The sequence below is a fragment of the Daucus carota genome, chromosome 3, assembly GCF_001625215.2.
Source record: "Daucus carota subsp. sativus chromosome 3, DH1 v3.0, whole genome shotgun sequence".
Taxonomy (NCBI): Eukaryota; Viridiplantae; Streptophyta; class Magnoliopsida; order Apiales; family Apiaceae; genus Daucus; species Daucus carota.
Window position 1 is genome coordinate 57358021 of NC_030383.2, and position 22104 is coordinate 57380124.

A 22104-nucleotide genomic window follows, 5' to 3' on the forward strand; every position below is an offset into this window, starting at 1 on the left:
ATATAAGTGATACGTCACAAGTAAGATATTTTTTTATTAAGCTTTGAAATTAAAAGTTACAGTCATTGAGTTTTAAAATTAAATTATTGGTCAAAGTCTGACTGATCACTCACATGAATTCAATTTTATTCAAATTAATAAATACAACTATCTTATTAAGAAAAATATAAATTGAACAACTTGCCTTCTAAGCAAAGTACTGGAACTCAAAGAAACCGCTTTATTTAAATCTAAGTTGGATCATTACCCCGAGTTGATTCTTGATTTGAGAAAATGCGATCGGGATAAAGATTGTTTTAAGAATATTTTGGCTCGTCTTTCAAGAGATACACAGTTGTACTTTTAAAAAAAATGACAAATCTGAGATACTAAACAAAAGCAGATGCACATTACATTCGCTTTTTAAGTTCCTTGAGAGCATCTCCAAAGGTGTTATGTATATTTATTAGCTATAATATGATATATGAATAATTATCTAAAATTATTGCTAAAAGATCCTAGATTCACTCTAATGGTGTTATGTCTAATTATATCATCTAAAATTATACATAATATCTTTAGAGGTTTTACAAATGTAGCAACCCCATTTTTATTTATCTATATTTTTTTGCTAAGGATAATGGTTGGAGTGCTTAACTTTTTACATAATATCTAAATAGTGTCACTAGATGTCAATAGATAATTTAGCTAATGGTTTTAGTACCTTGGAGATGCTCTAAGTGGTTACATTCTATAATTTCTTCCTTATTTGTGTTATGAAATCCAAGTATGAAAATATAGTACCTGATAGATTTAAAAACATTCTATCCACACATCTTTATAATGATATGGCATTGAACCTAATTAAAAGAGGGTGCATTTCCTTGTATGAGCTTTGTCATCCCTGTTAAAACATCCAATATAATATTTCGTCAGTTAAAAGTAGGGCTGAGTATTCGATAAAAACCGAACCGAATTACCGAATACCGAAATAACCGAAATACCGAATAAGCTCAAAAACCATAACCGAATAGTGAACCGAATTTAATTCGGTTATTTTACCGAACCGAATTTTTTATTTCGGTTAAAACCGAATACCGAAATAAAAAACCGAAATTTTATAATAGTGAACAAAAATCACAAAAATAATGGATCAGTAACTGAAATCGGAGGTGAATCAACTGATTTCTCCAAACATCGGAAGTGAAGTTCGATCGAATTGAGTCCATTGACAACAAACCTTAATCGATGATGATGATGAAGATGCTGGGTGAATCAGACGAAGAAGACTGAAGGTGAAGATGCTGGGTTAAAGAAGAATTGAAGATGCTGTCGTGCTCCGTGCTGGTGACTGGTGAGTTGGTGAATGGTGAGGTGCTCAGTTTGGCCGTCGGGTGTGAGCTTTAACAACTTGGTTAATCTGACTTTTAATATGGTATATATATTCCGATAAGATATTAAGATTCATTAATAAATAACTTTTATGTGTATAATATATATATATATATATATATATATATATATATATATATATATATTTATATTTTAAATATTTTGGTTATTCGGTTTTTTCAGTTAATTTGGTAAAAAAACTGAAAAAATCGAAATACCGAAATAGCCAAAAAAACCATAACCGAATTAAAAACTGAAATATTTCGGTTCGGTTAACCGAACCGAATGCTCAGTCCTAGTTGAAAGTAATAGGGTTGCCAAACAGATAAAACGGATACGGATTTGTCCACATCCGTATCCGCCTACTAAAAACTGTATTCGTATCCGCAAATCTAATATAAAATGATTTGTATCCATATCCGCCGGATATTATCCATTTTTTCAAACATCATCAAAATTGAAATAAACATTCTGAGATTAATTAAAACACCGATTTTGGACCATTCAACAACACTCATAAATTAGCTGTTAATAACTTAGCCAAAAAAATGAAAACAAACAAGATTAGCCAAAACAAAAATTATGTCAAAACAAATCAATATAGCATGCTGCAATTACTACATAGATAATTTACTCGATAGCATTCAATAAATACAACAGACTAAAATGACAAATACACTAATTATACAGTTAGATGTTTTGCTATCCAAAGATTAGAAGCCTGTTTAAAAAATGATTAAGTGCTAGCCTGGCAAGAGAATAAATGTTTAACATATAGACGAAGGGAAGGTGGGAAACCTGATATACAAATTACGAACAAAGAAATTGCAAGATCTAAGCGTAGCGGCGGGATTTGATTTTAGGGTTAGAAAAGGGGCGCGACGGGATGAGGTTGGGGGCTCGGTTGTGTATTCTGTGTTAACTGATGTGGTATGATATATTTGACTCACGAGTCACGATTTAATACTATTATATCGATTGTATCTCTTTTTATTTTTAATTTAATATTTTTTTATTTTAAAATATTAATTGTTGTTTAAAATTTACATGATAAAATAAAAAATATATAAATATAAATAAATTTATATAACTAAAATTATATATATAATATTAATATATATATGTATATATATATATGTATAAATATATATTTATTTATTTAAATGATTCCGGATACGGATACGTCTATATACATATCCGTATCCGCAATCTCCGGATTCGAATATGGATAATATCCATTTTATTTCGGATATGGATTATATCGGTTTTTTTCGGGATACGGTAACGGATTTTTCAGACGGATACCGGATTTTTCGGATTTTTTTGACAGCCCTAGTTAAAAGTGTCCATTTAGTACTTAGTCATAAACTTACGATCCGAAATTTTTTTCAATATTTTCAAAACAGACCTTACATTTTCTAACTTCTAAAATTATCAATTATCACTCGGACATGTTTTCAGTCATACATACATTTTATAATTATCTAAAGATACGTCCCTAATGTGCAGCATATAAAACCCTTCACTAAAATAGACCATCCCAATTAAACATCTTAATTCCAAATATATAAAACTTTGAAATACAGACAGTTTACCCATGTTTAAAAAATTAATCAAGCAAATATTGTCTCTTTAGTCACTCTTATTGTTTATTATATCATATCTTGATGCAACTTTTAATTTCAGTTGCAGCACCTTCTAATTCTTTCGCAAAAGGTGCATTCCTTCATTGTTCTTTTGATGAAGATTATGAAATTTTGCTGCAATATTGATATATAAATTAAAACATTATTTACAATAAAAAAATTCACTAATGGATAAGTTAATCAGTAAAAGGAATACATTATGCAACGCTATTTAATGGTTGTAGAAGATGGGGAAATAGAAGTTTGCATCGCTTCTATTGGTCACTCTATTCACCAAATTCAGCAAACCATATGCATATTCTTTAAATCTATAAAAAAAGTTCAAATTTGACAAAAAAACTTATATATAATATATTTACATAATACAAGCCACACTACTAACTAAATATCTAAATATCCGAAATATGCATTTAATATGTGGACATGCATATATTCCCAACTTTGAAAAGGATAGTTACAAAACATGTCTCTTATAATCTGATGCATATCTTCAAGCATATTTATTTTCATTTATTGTCATTTGAAATTAGCATAAGAATAAAATATTAAACTCATGCTAAAAGTCACCTAAGAATTTATGTTTATTACTTTTTGAGGTAATCTTTCATATGTTTTGATTTTCAATGTTTTTTCTATTATGCATCGGTAAATGACGGGAGAAAAATTTACACAAAGTTAATTTTCTAGAATGTTAAATTCAAGATATCTAAATGTATTTGTAACAAAGACAAAACAAAATAAAAAAGTAAGAGTTGGGATTACCCGTTTGTCATTAATATGTCTGTTTGAGTTGTAAATAAACTTATGTTTGCTAAGTGCACTATTATTATACTTTTTTTGCCTTTCAAGAAAACCCTATTTTCAACCATCTGAATCAAATCTTGGTTGTCTGAATTTTTAATACTATCTTGCCAAGATATCTGATTCTGTGAAGTTGATGCAGCAAGGTTGTCTCATTCTTATCTTAAGTTTGCAATAATAGTGTTTAAAGATTCGTGGTCGATCTTTGCAGAATAAGATGTCATGCGGCATGAACAGAAGTACACTGCCTGCACTGATAATATATTACAAAGGTCCACACTGTTAAAAAATACAATAATGTTATATAAATAATGTATAAATTATATATACATATATTAATAATTAAAACATAAAGAACATCATAGAGAACATCATGGTCTTTGAACCTAACAGACGTTTTCTAAACATTTTATAATACTTATATTATCGATCTTATCCTCATAATAAGATCCAAACATTTATAAATTTGAAGATTTAGAACTCGAAATTAATTGTAATCTTTGAATTTAAAGAGATGCTAGTATATTTTGGAATATAATCAAAGTTGGCTAAAGATACACCCTTTAAATTAGCAACAATACTATCCAACTTCACTTCAATTGCATTCAGTATGACGTGTCTGTTCAAAAAAAATTTAGAAAATATTATTAGTGGACAACATTATAGTTTCTATTTTTCAAAGAAAAGTTAATAAATACCGTTGCACTCTTTGTCGGATAACAAAATGTCTTCATTTTTCTTCAACTGTTCTTGACGAAGAAAAATCAACAAAAAATGAAAAAAAAAAATTTATGAAATGATTTTTGGGCATTTTAGAAATGTTTTTAGTTTTCTTAACAGCATCATCGTGTGAATCACACAAAATGTTGCTAATGTTCCATTTTTGGAAATAATTAATACTCAAAAAGTCATTAAGAGCAAGTCCAATAGGTGTGCTAAATGAAGTCTTAAATCCAAAAATAAGGAATATGAGATAAAATTGCACTCCAACACTATGCTAGTGATGTGCTAAATCACTAGCACAAGCCTCCCCTTCCCTATTTTTAGAATATGCTAGCAACTTCTAAACTATTTTTATCATTAAAATATTCATTTCCCTCTCTCCTCCACATCATTTCTCTTTCACAATATCCCAAATTGTTTAAATTTAATATTATTATAATAATTGGGAATGGATATAGGGAGTACTATTGGAGCTCATGTGCTAAATCTTGTGCTAAATCACTAAGACATATTATTTTATAATATTTTTAGGGAACCTCTTAGCATAGTGTTGGACTTGCTCTAAGTTCTTAAAAAATTTCTTTACACAAAAGTTTAAGAAGACCCTCTTATTAACATCTTTTTGGTCCGTTTATAACGGATGTGGATGAAGATCAAGAAGACCCTTTTGTTAACATCTTTTTACAGGGGATGTGAATGATTCAAAAATCATTGGTATTTTATAGGGGATGTGGATGAAGATCAAGAAGATCTTCATGTTAACATCTTTGGTTCGTTTTATCTTACACCCCACATCTTCATCCTAATAATCAATCTATTTTTCAACTTTATAGGGATTTCAAGAAACTGGATGTGTGACTCATAATTTAAAAAAGAAAATGATGGGTTTCCGGGCTCTCATCAACTAAGGAAAATTGTGACCACTGCATCAAAATCACCGCAGTTCAAGAATTCGGTGAGGATTTACGGTAAGTACTCTTACCCATTGTTTTATATAAGCATATGTATCGTTTATAGTATGATGATTAATCTTTAAAATGTCAAGGTTTATTTATTGGGGATATATACTTGAATTTGGATATGTACTCCAATTTTAGTGTTGTGCCTGATTATGCGGATGCTTTTGGTCATGCACTGAATGTTGTTAATGTGGAAGTCGAATGTGATCAGAGGAATGTTACACGCGGAGTTGATGTGGCTGATTGCGGAATATATGGTCAAGTATTGAATGTTGTTAATGTTGAAATTGATGGTGATAGGAGGAATGTTGAAGTGGGATTTGACAGGGGACATGTAGTAAATTGTAATTTTGGAGTGCAGGGGAATGGTGACGGTTCAGAAACAAATGTGGTTCATTTTGAAAACTCTGGAGGGATTGTGAATTTGGTTGATGCGGCTGACTATGGAGAGTTAATATTCAAGTACTGAATGGTTCCAATTCCGAATTTGATGGTAATTGGAAAAATGTTTAGCTGGGAATTGGGGTGGGACATGTTGTAAAATTTGATACCAGAATGCATGGAATTGTGATGATTTGGAACTGAATGTAAGATTGGTTAAGTTTAAAGTATCAGGAGGAATGTAGATTCAGGTGATTTGGATGGTTGTGGAGCAGATGAAATGAATTCTGATAATGCGGAAGTTGGTGGGGAGAGGGAGAATGTTAAGCTGCCAGTTACTGTGGAACTTGCTAATGCAGTGCAGAAAGCTGGTACTAGTGTGGTACATCTAGAAATGAACCGGAAACCTGGTAATTTGGAAGATCGAGATCAAGGCAATATGGCTGATTCCTTAAAAGTTTCTTTACATAACAGGAGGGTCTTCTTGATCTTCATACACATGAACATTACAGTTCATCTGATCTAAAAGTTCTTCTTAAAAATTCACGCATTATACCAGAGAATACAATCATATGTAGGATTGGTAAATTATAAAAAGAAGTTTTAATAAAATTAGAACATAAAAATTCACACATCTCGTGTATCGGTTGGGTAGGTCATCAACATAAACATCATCCTATGATAAAATGAAAAACAACCCAGGTAAAATAAAATATATATATTACCTGAATTATAAAACGAATATAAATTTACATGGCAATCGTTATATTTAAATATTAATAAATACTTGGACCTAATATCATTAAAGGAAATTACCTTGTATACTGTTTTTTCAATCTTATTTTCAAAAATACTACCTTCTCCAATCTTATTTTCAAAAATACTACCTTCTCTAAAATCTTTCCAAAAATACTATCTTTTTGAAAATATTTTCCAAAAATACGGTGGTTGCATATGCAACCATATATGCAACTGCAAAACCTGATTTCAAGTTCCATTTTCAAATGTCTATATATATATATATATATATATATATATATATATATATATATATATATATATATATATATATATATATATAGGGGAGGGTTCTGGTACAAACTTACAAACTTACAAACTTTTTTTGTTCAACACATATATAACTTGAGTTCAACATTTTTTTAACATATTTTGTTGAACATCGATTAAAATAGTGGTGGAGAAGTACGTAAACCAATTTTTAAATGTAAGAACTAAGGTAAACATGTTATATAACTGTTATTTATGTTTCTAGACCCTACCCAAACCCCAGAGGTATAGTTTAAACATCTTTTTAGATATATTCAACACAATGATAATTAGTGTTCAACACCCGATGTTGAACCCCAGTTAAAAATGTGTTGAAAACGTGATTTATTTATGCGTTATTTTTAAAAATTGTGATGTTTTTTGAAGAATTTTCAACATGGATACTTTATATAACTAAGGATTAACACGATGAGAAAATAAAAAAAAGTTTGTAAGTTTGTAACTTAAAAAAGTTTTTATTTGATCCTATCCCTATATATATATATATATATATATATATATATATATATCTATATATATATATATATATATATATCTATATATATATATATATATATATATATATATATATATATTGTAATTTGTTTTAAAAGGTGGTAGTATTTTCCAAAAAATTCTTTTAAACTTGGTTATGAATAAAAAAAGCCCTATCATTAAACCATCGTAAAAAGTACGATTAACACAACCTTAAACTCAAGACACAAAATTAGACATAATATGATTATTACAACACAAATAAAGTTTGTACTGTCAAGACTATTGTAATAACTGAAAAAATATAATGGCAGCGTTATTATTAATTAATTATAATACGATGGGAGGCTATTTTGGGCATTCAAGAATGTAGAAGTCTATATACGACTAAACCTCTGTTTTAAAGATGCCTGGTTTATTGAAAAATTCCCGATTAATTCTTAAAATATATTTTATCGATTAACCGATGAGACTCCGTTCTATAAATTCTCGACCTAATAAAAAAAATCTCTGATAAATCATGAATCGGTAGGTTAATCGATTTATTCCGATTGTCGATTTTAACAGCATAGACTAAAATAGTTATAATTTTTCATTAGGGATCACGAGAAAAAAAAACTCATGCCACGAACTTCTCTCCCCGCTCTAGTTTATCTTTCTCTCTGAGTTAACTCTATCATCTTTCTCTCTGAGTTAACTCTATCTCTCTATCTTACTTCGCTATTTCTCTTCCTTTTCTTTTTCCTCTATATCTCTAATTTCTGTTTTTTCTCTTAGTTTCATTTTCTTTTGCTTATCTGTTTTATTGATTTTCATAATTATAAAATATTAAAATATGCTAAACCATAAATTTTAAGAGTGTTGTTATTTGTTCCTAACATTCACTTGTAGCACACTTTTATAACATGCAAACTATTTCAATTGATAAACCAAATAGAACTGTTAAGGAATCTAGTTAACAAATACATGATATCTCTTCGTGAGAGCTTATTTACTTGCAACTTCTCACTGATTATCTTCATGATCATTTATGTATATAATGAAAAATATATTGTTAATTACGTGAGAAACATTTTGCTACTTGTAACTAATAAGCATCCCCACATTCTCCCTCACAAGGCCACCAATCATTTCATTCAAACAAAAATTTAAACTCTCAACTTGTTGTAAAGAACAATAGAAATCTGTTATTAAATTTATCTATTATTGATAAAAATCAAAATTCTCAATTTTTTATTAAAAATAATAAAAATTCACTAATGTGTAATAATTGAGATAAATATCACGGTTAAAGGTCAAATCTCGAAGAAAGTAGAGTCAAAATACCTGAGCTTTCTTAAATTTGGAAGGAAAACTGAATCATTTGAAAATTAGAACAATGATAATTGAAGTGATTACGTAGTGAAGACTTTATAGACGGTTTTACAAGCCTTGCAGACTTGTTCATTATTTTTGGCTAAATTCTTAAAAAAATTTGTTCATCTTTAAAATATGTATTTAGTTACTTATTCCCTAAAAATCGTCACATATGCATAAAATCTTGATCACTTTTATCACTGAGCGTGTGACAGTCCGAGAATCCGGGGGTCTGGATTCTGACGTCACCACATAAAACCCATTTTTAAACACTTTTGAAAACCTGTATTTTTTTTTTCTTTTAAAAGATAATGAAAATCAAAAGAATTTAAAACCGGAGAATATTTGAAAGAGAACATAAATCAAATGATTTCAAAACCTGAATTTGTAACTTGAAAGCCATAATAGGAGAATTTCACGAGAACATTTAAACTTTAATAAATGATTCGAAAGAGAACATTTAAACCCCCTAAAAGCAACAGGATCGCATCCAGGTTACAGTATTGAAATTAGAATCTACCACTATTATTACCAACATCTCTTACCAAATCAGATCATCTTCGATAAGAAGAATCACTGTCAACTATTCCAGCTTGCACCAACCTCATCAACTTTCCTGAACACTCCTCGACCACTGGATCCTCAACTCTGTCTCCTCGCCTAGCATTAGCCTTATTCACAATCTCAATCAATCATCTCATCTTTAAGCCTTTCTGAAATGGTTAAAAAGGAATAGCAAGGGTGAGCAACAATGCTCAGCAAGTAATAATAAACAATGATAGTTCTGAAATGATATAACAGAAGATCACGAGTTCAAGATATAAAAGGATTCAACCTGAGTTCACGAGTTTAGGTATTGTATAAGAAAATCACAATACCTTGCAGCAATTGAATACTGAGGAATTCAATCTTTCCAAAAGAATTATTGAATTGGACTATCACATTTTAATTAAAACCAAGGTTAGGCAGCTGATCAGTTCCGCACTAACCCCGAGCAGGCCCCGCCATGCTCTATCACTGGATCCAAGGCACTCATTGGCCTAATATGACCACGAATCTGGTCCACAGGTTTATATAAAAACAATAATCCAATTCTCTAATTCAATTCAAGAAGCCAATGTAAATTAACAGAACATCATCATAAATATCATCAACAACAGAATAATTCCAATTCAAACTTTGATAATAATCTATTCATAAATCATGATCCTTCATTTCATAAATCACAGTTCAGGAAATCCTCAACTATTCAGTATCCTCCATTATCGGTTAAGCAACTGAATTTAGCCTGCTAAACCAGCATGACAATGGCGGGTTGAATAATCAAGAAGATCCCAATTCATTCAAAGCTCTAACTATCACTGAGCAACACATGCTTCAATGACAATCTGAACTTCGAATTAATTTGTAAAACGGAAATTCTTTAGAAACTTGAAGATTAGAAAGAATGGGTCAGAATACTCGCACTTTCGAACATTGAAAAGAAAGGTATGAATACTTGAAACATATACCAAAGGAATGGATCAGAATATTTGCAATATATCCAAGAGAAGGGTTTAGGATACTTGCCGTAAATCTGACTCCAGTCTCACATCTCAACCTCATCTTCCAACTTTCACAATCTATGCATCTCGTAATCTCTAGACCATCTCTAGCTATACTCTATTCGCCACATCGCTTCGCTTACTCGATTCATCCCTTATTCGTTTTGCAATACCATTTCGACTTCCTGATGTCTTCGAGTGTACACGTCTCGTCTAAGTCCTTTACAAAAATAAGATAATACTATAGTCACTAAACAATATATCGCATATACATATCACGTATATCGATACCTACTTATATACCCCTTGAAACTTATCACATATCACTTAACACGTAATCATGCTTGGACTCTATCATATAGTCAAGTCGTATTCCACATAACATATTACCAATCACTTATCATATGAATCCTATCGAAAATCCGACACCATCTCGTCTATTTATTAGACTATCCACCTGTTATCCTATCTCAATCAACAATCAACCAACCAAATCCAATCATTATAATCCATATCTTCTTATCCAATATCAATCAACTCACGACACTATGTCATCCAAATCTTTTATCACACCTGTATACTATCATGAATAAACATGTATATCACGTAATCATCAATTAATAGCAATCAAATAACATATAATCACATTGTGCACATTTAACAACAATTATTCACATTCTCGACTCCATCATATTATTATGTTATATTAAACTAGACTTTATAAGCTTTCATCTCTCTTTCGTTTCACTTGATTCCGACTTACGGATCAAAAGTTATGCTCAAAACAGTTTTCTCACTCTCCTATCGGCACATAACACATCCAACCAATAGCAGACAACACACAACACATAAGGTTTCCCATCCCAATTGATCTTAAATCAAGTCTTGGGTTAAAAATGATTTTTTTCGGGAATTTTCTGGAATTTTTAAACATTTTTCGGAATTAAAATCGATAAAAGAATCACTTTTCGAATAAATAATCAAGTCCCAAATACTTGAAATTGGACTTGAAATCATTCATAAACAATTATCGAGCCTTGAAAATAATTTGGAAAAATATTTTAAAGCTCGAAACTATTTTTCGGAATTTTTAAATCAAAAAGGATAATTAAATCCAATTAATTAATCAATTAAAATCAATTAATAATTAATTAAAATAATTAATCAATTAATATTTAAATTAATTGACCAATTAAAATAATTAATTACTAATTAAAATCAATTAATAAACTAATTTAGATTTATTTTTGAATAAAGAAATAATTAAAAACTATTTTTGGAATTTAAAATAATTACATAAAACAATTTTTGAAAATTAAAATTAAAAAGGTTTAAAGTGTAAATGTTTAAAACTTTGTCGCAGGGTCAACTTTGTAACTTTTCAAAGTTACAGGGGTCAATTCGTCAGAAATGAAACCCCAGTACAAACTCTTCACCACCTTCAAAACTCTGGGGGCTAAACAGCAATTTCTTGCCGTCACCGCCCCCAGTCGCCGGAAACTCGCCGGGATTCTTCTCCCGACCTCCAAACTCATTCATCAGGTGCAGATTCGAAGATTAAACTACCAGGAATCGATCTATACCATCAGAATTAGCAAAGGATGCGTAATTTGTCCGGAAAATCTCGGAGAAATCTCGCCGCCGGCGAGTCTTCTCCAGATTCCGGCGTTTGATTCCGACCTCCTTTGCTAGTTTTAAAGACACCTACAAGCTCCTTGTAACTAGATCTTTCTAATGGTATAACCAGGAACAGCCCAGATTTATCAGATTAAAAATCCGGCCAAAAGCTTCAAAATCCGACAAGTTCAATCAAGAACACGAAGAACATTTAAACACAAGAATCAAACCCCCTTTTCTATATGTTACGGAAGTCAAAAATCAACATATAATATACCAAAACGACGAGAAAAACATGCTCTACATCATAGAATCATCAAAACAATCAAACAAACACGTTTACAAAAATTCACTATTTAAATCATGATAACTCGAATTTTAAAACTTCAATTACTCCCTACCTGTGAATCTCATGTTGTTTTTGATGATTGATTTGGGTTCTACTCTTCGATACCTTCGATTTGACTATTCGCACGCTTGATTCTGACTCCAATAACACCTTCAAATCTTCGTTTGATTATGAAGAACACGAAGAACACCGCTCGGTTTCTCTCGGTATTCGTGCAGAGAAACTGGTGAAATGATTTTACGGGTGAAAATAAGCTCTAGAAAGGTCTATTATATTTACAAATAATTGGTACCCCTTTGGATCGTATATGACATGAAAATACGTATTTAATAGCTTTATATAATAAAGCGGGGTCCAATCGGTACTGGTTTTCGAGATAATCATCAAAACGGGGCTTTTTAACTCAATTATTGGTCTGCGGGTCCCATTGCAATTATGACAAGATAAAGATGAATAAAATATCTCGTTTCACGTTTATCGAGACAAACTGGATAATTATCAACAATTACAATACCCGAAAAACTCCGCCGGACCGACTCCGGGAAAAACCGTACTCCGGATCGAAAAAGTCAAAACACGAAAAATGTCCGAAATATTCAAATTAGGCTAAAGGTGAGTTTTGTTGAAACTTCCGGGAAGAAAATTTGCTACCTCGTTACGAGTGGACGGTTTTTACGGAAGTCAAATAATTAATCAATAAATATACATATACGCCATTAAATCCGTAAATCGATTATAAAATCATCTAACATTCCATAAATCGATATGAAAATATCCAAATAAACTATATTTTCTCCTGAGCATATAGAAATTGAAATCTCTCAAATACTAACACATATGAGCATTCAGCTCAATAAACTAGATAATACAAAGTTCACAAAATTATATAATAATCATATAATATTAATAATTAATCATAACTAATTAACAAACAAATTCACCAATACCACTTAATCACATAACACACATATATTCACACAATATTCATACAGAATTTTCAAAACAATATATGAAAATCAGTTTTGAAAATACAATTATTTATCAATAACACAATAACCCGGGGTTTAAATATAAAACCTTGTAAACTCATTAAACTGGAATAAAATATTAAATCTTATTCCTTTCTTTTTAAGAAAATCATTTATAATATTAATAAAAATATTTTTAAAATCCGGGTTATTACAATCTACCCTCCTTATTGGGATTCCGTCCTCGGAATCAGAGAAAGAAGGAGGACGCATAATCAGTATAATCCATATTAATCCATTGAACAAGTATCATAACATAAAACTATTCACATAGTCAATTCACTTTTCAACTAAAGCCAACAATAATATTTAGACAAATAGATTTATAATAATCAAATCTAAATTTAATAATATGGGATATTACATTCTACCCCCCTTATAAGGATTCCGCCCTCGGAATCCGCAAAGAGAACTCAAACGTATCACTTATAAGATTCCACTATACGCTTCGTAATAACGTATCATCATTCCCTTTGATCGGCCTTGGCATACCTTTAGCTTTAAAGAAATTGGAGAATCAACTTTCACAATTGCAGAATTCATTTCCCAAGAATCAATCTTTGGAAATTTCAGAGGAACAAGATATTTTCAAAGTAGATCACCTTGGAATAAAGGAGTGACTGAGAGATCTACATGATCAACGAACTTGGTGTTGCGTGTCCACATTAGACACTACTAAAGGTTGTTAACCTTCTTGTAATCACAACACACACAAGTGATGGCGTCCCATCCAACTCCTATCACACAGACAGGTATACCTTGTGTCCCCTATAAATAGGGTTGTTCATCCCAATCAAATTGAATAAATGTCAAGGAATATCAAAGAATGTCAAGGAATATCAAAGATATCAAAGAACATCAAGGGATATCAAGGAAGATGAAAGGGTATCAAGGAATGTCAAGAAATGTCAAACAATATCAAGGAACATCACTATCTCTTCACAACAAACCTTTATCACACATCTTTGCTTTCCAACTCATACCAATAATCAATATCAATGTCATCTTAGAATTTGAGAAATTGAAGATCTCATTTATCAAAACTTTTGTAGAAAAGATATCATGATAATATCTCACTGATGAGAAAACAATCAAAAGAATTTTTAGTTGAAGAGAGGTATTGCCAAGGTCTTCTCAAATTCCCACTCTACTTTACGAAATCGTTATTCAATTTATGTCATCCTTTCAACGTTCTCGATAATCAATCGATTTGACTCGTAATAGCCTCGTAAGATGTCATCGTAGATGTTATAGTTCGTAATAAGTCTGGCCCAAGTAGTTCACGTCCTCATGTTTCATCCAGTTGCCTTTGAATTCCATAGCACAACACGTAGCGTATCTTCTATTTTCTGACTCGTCAACCTGTGGGTTATGGGCCCACCTTGATATCGTTTGAAGTCCCGATTAGCTTGAAGCGTCGTCGTCGAGGACTAACGTTCTAACTTACTCGTAGACATCATCTCTAATAACTGGACTCAATTCCACGTACTCTCTATCATTCACTTCTCATCTATCAACTTCTATCTACAACTCTCTCCTCCGAATTCAGTACAACTAATATCTTACACTAACTCTTCATATCTTACTAACACCATATACCTTTTCCAAATATCTGACATGGTCAACATACTATGAACCATGCATCTTTATCATTCTCAAATCAATACAATAATCCAATTTCAAATATGCAATATAGTCAGAATACTCTGAACTCTGCATTTTCACCATTCTCAACTCAATCATTCACTATCAAACTCTTCTATATAGGTCTAATACTGACCTTTTCCACAATTCACCATCTCAATTAATCAACATACTAGAAATCATACGTCTAAACTTAAGAATCCTAATCTCTTTAAATATCCACACTTAATTTGATCATCTAACTAAACTCTATGCTTCACTCACATTTCTAGACTATTCCTAAATAGTCCGACCATACCTCTATGTGAGGTTACATCACATTCTTCTCTAGAAAACCTATAACTAGGATCTATATTCTAATTTCAAATACTTATAACCTGTTGCTCTGATACCAACTGTGACAGTCCGAGAATCCGGGGGTCTGGATTCTGACGTCACCACATAAAACCCATTTTTAAACACTTTTGAAAACCTGTATTTTTTTTTTCTTTTAAAAGATAATGAAAATCAAAAGAATTTAAAACCGGAGAATATTTGAAAGAGAACATAAATCAAATGATTTCAAAACCTGAATTTGTAACTTGAAAGCCATAATAGGAGAATTTCACGAGAACATTTAAACTTTAATAAATGATTCGAAAGAGAACATTTAAACCCCCTAAAAGCAACAGGATCGCATCCAGGTTACAGTATTGAAATTAGAATCTACCACTATTATTACCAACATCTCTTACCAAATCAGATCATCTTCGATAAGAAGAATCACTGTCAACTATTCCAGCTTGCACCAACCTCATCAACTTTCCTGAACACTCCTCGACCACTGGATCCTCAACTCTGTCTCCTCGCCTAGCATTAGCCTTATTCACAATCTCAATCAATCATCTCATCTTTAAGCCTTTCTGAAATGGTTAAAAAGGAATAGCAAGGGTGAGCAACAATGCTCAGCAAGTAATAATAAACAATGATAGTTCTGAAATGATATAACAGAAGATCACGAGTTCAAGATATAAAAGGATTCAACCTGAGTTCACGAGTTTAGGTATTGTATAAGAAAATCACAATACCTTGCAGCAATTGAATACTGAGGAATTCAATCTTTCCAAAAGAATTATTGAATTGGACTATCACATTTTAATTAAAACCAAGGTTAGGCAGCTGATCAGTTCCGCACTAACCCCGAGCAGGCCCCGCCATGCTCTATCACTGGATCCAAGGCACTCATTGGCCTAATATGACCACGAATCTGGTCCACAGGTTTATATAAAAACAATAATCCAATTCTCTAATTCAATTCAAGAAGCCAATGTAAATTAACAGAACATCATCATAAATATCATCAACAACAGAATAATTCCAATTCAAACTTTGATAATAATCTATTCATAAATCATGATCCTTCATTTCATAAATCACAGTTCAGGAAATCCTCAACTATTCAGTATCCTCCATTATCGGTTAAGCAACTGAATTTAGCCTGCTAAACCAGCATGACAATGGCGGGTTGAATAATCAAGAAGATCCCAATTCATTCAAAGCTCTAACTATCACTGAGCAACACATGCTTCAATGACAATCTGAACTTCGAATTAATTTGTAAAACGGAAATTCTTTAGAAACTTGAAGATTAGAAAGAATGGGTCAGAATACTCGCACTTTCGAACATTGAAAAGAAAGGTATGAATACTTGAAACATATACCAAAGGAATGGATCAGAATATTTGCAATATATCCAAGAGAAGGGTTTAGGATACTTGCCGTAAATCTGACTCCAGTCTCACATCTCAACCTCATCTTCCAACTTTCACAATCTATGCATCTCGTAATCTCTAGACCATCTCTAGCTATACTCTATTCGCCACATCGCTTCGCTTACTCGATTCATCCCTTATTCGTTTTGCAATACCATTTCGACTTCCTGATGTCTTCGAGTGTACACGTCTCGTCTAAGTCCTTTACAAAAATAAGATAATACTATAGTCACTAAACAATATATCGCATATACATATCACGTATATCGATACCTACTTATATACCCCTTGAAACTTATCACATATCACTTAACACGTAATCATGCTTGGACTCTATCATATAGTCAAGTCGTATTCCACATAACATATTACCAATCACTTATCATATGAATCCTATCGAAAATCCGACACCATCTCGTCTATTTATTAGACTATCCACCTGTTATCCTATCTCAATCAACAATCAACCAACCAAATCCAATCATTATAATCCATATCTTCTTATCCAATATCAATCAACTCACGACACTATGTCATCCAAATCTTTTATCACACCTGTATACTATCATGAATAAACATGTATATCACGTAATCATCAATTAATAGCAATCAAATAACATATAATCACATTGTGCACATTTAACAACAATTATTCACATTCTCGACTCCATCATATTATTATGTTATATTAAACTAGACTTTATAAGCTTTCATCTCTCTTTCGTTTCACTTGATTCCGACTTACGGATCAAAAGTTATGCTCAAAACAGTTTTCTCACTCTCCTATCGGCACATAACACATCCAACCAATAGCAGACAACACACAACACATAAGGTTTCCCATCCCAATTGATCTTAAATCAAGTCTTGGGTTAAAAATGATTTTTTTCGGGAATTTTCTGGAATTTTTAAACATTTTTCGGAATTAAAATCGATAAAAGAATCACTTTTCGAATAAATAATCAAGTCCCAAATACTTGAAATTGGACTTGAAATCATTCATAAACAATTATCGAGCCTTGAAAATAATTTGGAAAAATATTTTAAAGCTCGAAACTATTTTTCGGAATTTTTAAATCAAAAAGGATAATTAAATCCAATTAATTAATCAATTAAAATCAATTAATAATTAATTAAAATAATTAATCAATTAATATTTAAATTAATTGACCAATTAAAATAATTAATTACTAATTAAAATCAATTAATAAACTAATTTAGATTTATTTTTGAATAAAGAAATAATTAAAAACTATTTTTGGAATTTAAAATAATTACATAAAACAATTTTTGAAAATTAAAATTAAAAAGGTTTAAAGTGTAAATGTGTAAAACTTTGTCGCAGGGTCAACTTTGTAACTTTTCAAAGTTACAGGGGTCAATTCGTCAGAAATGAAACCCCAGTACAAACTCTTCACCACCTTCAAAACTCTGGGGGCTAAACAGCAATTTCTTGCCGTCACCGCCCCCAGTCGCCGGAAACTCGCCGGGATTCTTCTCCCGACCTCCAAACTCATTCATCAGGTGCAGATTCGAAGATTAAACTACCAGGAATCGATCTATACCATCAGAATTAGCAAAGGATGCGTAATTTGTCCGGAAAATCTCGGAGAAATCTCGCCGCCGGCGAGTCTTCTCCAGATTCCGGCGTTTGATTCCGACCTCCTTTGCTAGTTTTAAAGACACCTACAAGCTCCTTGTAACTAGATCTTTCTAATGGTATAACCAGGAACAGCCCAGATTTATCAGATTAAAAATCCGGCCAAAAGCTTCAAAATCCGACAAGTTCAATCAAGAACACGAAGAACATTTAAACACAAGAATCAAACCCCCTTTTCTATATGTTACGGAAGTCAAAAATCAACATATAATATACCAAAACGACGAGAAAAACATGCTCTACATCATAGAATCATCAAAACAATCAAACAAACACGTTTACAAAAATTCACTATTTAAATCATGATAACTCGAATTTTAAAACTTCAATTACTCCCTACCTGTGAATCTCATGTTGTTTTTTATGATTGATTTGGGTTCTACTCTTCGATACCTTCGATTTGACTATTCGCACGCTTGATTCTGACTCCAATAACACCTTCAAATCTTCGTTTGATTATGAAGAACACGAAGAACACCGCTCGGTTTCTCTCGGTATTCGTGCAGAGAAACTGGTGAAATGATTTTACGGGTGAAAATAAGCTCTAGAAAGGTCTATTTATATTTACAAATAATTGGTACCCCTTTGGATCGTATATGACATGAAAATACGTATTTAATAGCTTTATATAATAAAGCGGGGTCCAATCGGTACTGGTTTTCGAGATAATCATCAAAACGGGGCTTTTTAACTCAATTATTGGTCTGCGGGTCCCATTGCAATTATGACAAGATAAAGATGAATAAAATATCTCGTTTCACGTTTATCGAGACAAACTGGATAATTATCAACAATTACAATACCCGAAAAACTCCGCCGGACCGACTCCGGGAAAAACCGTACTCCGGATCGAAAAAGTCAAAACACGAAAAATGTCTGAAATATTCAAATTAGGCTAAAGGTGAGTTTTGTTGAAACTTCCGGGAAGAAAATTTGCTACCTCGTTACGAGTGGACGGTTTTTACGGAAGTCAAATAATTAATCAATAAATATACATATACGCCATTAAATCCGTAAATCGATTATAAAATCATCTAACATTCCATAAATCGATATGAAAATATCCAAATAAACTATATTTTCTCCTGAGCATATAGAAATTGAAATCTCTCAAATACTAACACATATGAGCATTCAGCTCAATAAACTAGATAATACAAAGTTCACAAAATTATATAATAATCATATAATATTAATAATTAATCATAACTAATTAACAAACAAATTCACCAATACCACTTAATCACATAACACACATATATTCACACAATATTCATACAGAATTTTCAAAACAATATATGAAAATCAGTTTTGAAAATACAATTATTTATCAATAACACAATAACCCGGGGTTTAAATATAAAACCTTGTAAACTCATTAAACTGGAATAAAATATTAAATCTTATTCCTTTCTTTTTAAGAAAATCATTTATAATATTAATAAAAATATTTTTAAAATCCGGGTTATTACAATCTACCCTCCTTATAGGGATTCCGTCCTCGGAATCAGAGAAAGAAGGAGGACGCATAATCAGTATAATCCATATTAATCCATTGAACAAGTATCATAACATAAAACTATTCACATAGTCAATTCACTTTTCAACTAAAGCCAACAATAATATTTAGACAAATAGATTTATAATAATCAAATCTAAATTTAATAATATGGGATATTACAGAGCGGTCATTTAGAGGCCTTAGCTGGTGATCCGGGCTGTTTCCCTCTCGACGATGAGGCTTATCCCCATCGTCTCACTGGTCGACCTTGACCTTATTTTGAGGTCATATCTAGACATATCTAGACAGGCGTTAAAATTATTGATACATATGTATTGAAAACTAGTTTGTTATCTTCTCATAAATCATGAAGCAAAATAAATGAAATGCTGAATTAAACCAAATACAATATCACACATTACTACTGATAAGGATATTATATCAAATGACAACTCAAATAATATTCTAAATTGCGGTTCATGTTATTGTTATAGTAGTATTAAATTGAAGATCTACTAATAGCAAAAATATAATATAAAAAATGTGAGAAGGAATGTGTAAAAAGTGATAAATAAATATTTAATTATTACAAATCAAATCAAAAATGAGTTAGAAAAGAATAAAAAGTGGATCTAGATTTAGAGAATGACTAAATTTTTTATAATATATTTCTAAAATTATATAGCTAATACGTGGAATAGTTAGAGCAACTCCAATGCATTAGACATGTAAGGTAAAAGTGTTTATTTGGCACCTACATGACATCCACGTGGCACATTTTAGATAATAAATAAAATTTCAACACTCTATATATAACAAAAATTGGGGTAGTTACAATTCTAAAACTTCTAAAATTATTATATACTCCCTCCGTCCAGGTTTATATTACCGGTTTACTGTTTACACGTATTTTAATGTGTTCGATAGATGTACTTGGATATAATATTTTTTCATAATTTTTATTTTGTTTAAAAGTTTAAAGTTTAATTTTTAATATAAAAAAGAAATCACGAAAAAATATTATGTGCAAGTACCTCTTTTACCTACCTAAAAAAGCATGCAAAAAGTGATAAGGTCATATAAAATGGGACGGAAGGAGTATAATTTTAAATAATATAATCATACATAATACCATTGGAGCGAACCTAGAACCTCTTTAAGCAAGTCCAAGAGATGTCTTCAAACATGTCCTAAGTCATAATTTGAGGCATTTGATGAAAAATATTGATCCAACAATGTCCCTTTTATCACTATGACAACCTATTCAAGTCTTATTAGTAAGACATCTCTCTCTTTGCTCTATCCTATATTTTTATATAAAATTTTCTACCCACCCTCTTTTGCTCTCTACTTTATATTGTGTTTTAATGATGAAGAAAATTTTTTAATAATAAAATATTAAACATATATTAAAAATAACACATGTTGTACTTGAACTTAGATAAACATATCCTAAGTCTAGAATTTCAATAAAAATTAGTAATATTTAATAGAGTTAATTACAGTTTGTAACCCCTAGGATTGCTCCAAACGCACTTAAGATCCTGAACTATCAAACGTGACATAATGCACCCTGAACTTTACATTCCCGTGCAAGTTGTAACCCATAGTCACTATTCCATCCAAATATGCCGTTAACTTTAACTGTTTGAGAGGTAACAGTGTGTATAGTAGTTTCTAACAGCTACTTTACCCCCTCTGACTCCTCAAAGTCTATGTATTATATTTTGAAATTATTTCTGAACACACACAACGATGTAAAAACTATTAAACTAATTTTTAAAATATGTATTTATTTTAAAATTTTAAAATAAGTTACATCGTTTATGTAAAAATAATAATAAATTTTCAGATTTTAAATCTAGATACATATTTTAAACTTATTTTAAATTTTTTTACATCGTTTTATGTGCTCAGAAATAATTTCAAAATATAATACATAATTTTTGAGGGGTCACAAGAGGTAAAGTAGCTGTTAGAAACTAATATACACACTGTTACCTCTCAAACAGTTAAAGTTAACGGCATATTTGGACGGAATAGTGACTATGAGTTACAACTTGCACGAGAATGTAAAGTTCAGGGTGCATTATGTAACGTTTGATAGTTCAGGATCTTAAGTGCGTTTGGAGCAATCCTAGAGGTTACAAACTGTAATTAACTCTATTTAATATTTCTTGTTCTTATCCAATTATTAATGAATACATCCTCGTCAATATCACGTGACAGCC

The 22104-nt window shown here is 31.1% G+C and overlaps 1 long non-coding RNA gene across 4 annotated transcripts; it reads right to left on the minus strand.

Moving 5' to 3' along the window:
* Window positions 1–9146: 9146 nt before the first annotated feature.
* On the minus strand, window positions 9147–20024 carry LOC135151338 (uncharacterized). 4 transcript variants are annotated; one of them, XR_010290147.1, is made up of 5 exons: window positions 18713–20023; window positions 16720–16914; window positions 12395–15863; window positions 10349–10543; window positions 9147–9492 (listed from the first exon to the last, which is right to left on the minus strand). It is a non-coding gene; the product is annotated as an uncharacterized LOC135151338 (long non-coding RNA). The 4 variants fall into 4 exon arrangements; XR_010290144.1 differs by having other exon boundaries at window positions 12342–15863; window positions 18713–20021; XR_010290145.1 differs by lacking the exon at window positions 16720–16914 and having other exon boundaries at window positions 12342–15863; window positions 18713–20024.
* Window positions 20025–22104: the final 2080 nt, after the last annotated feature.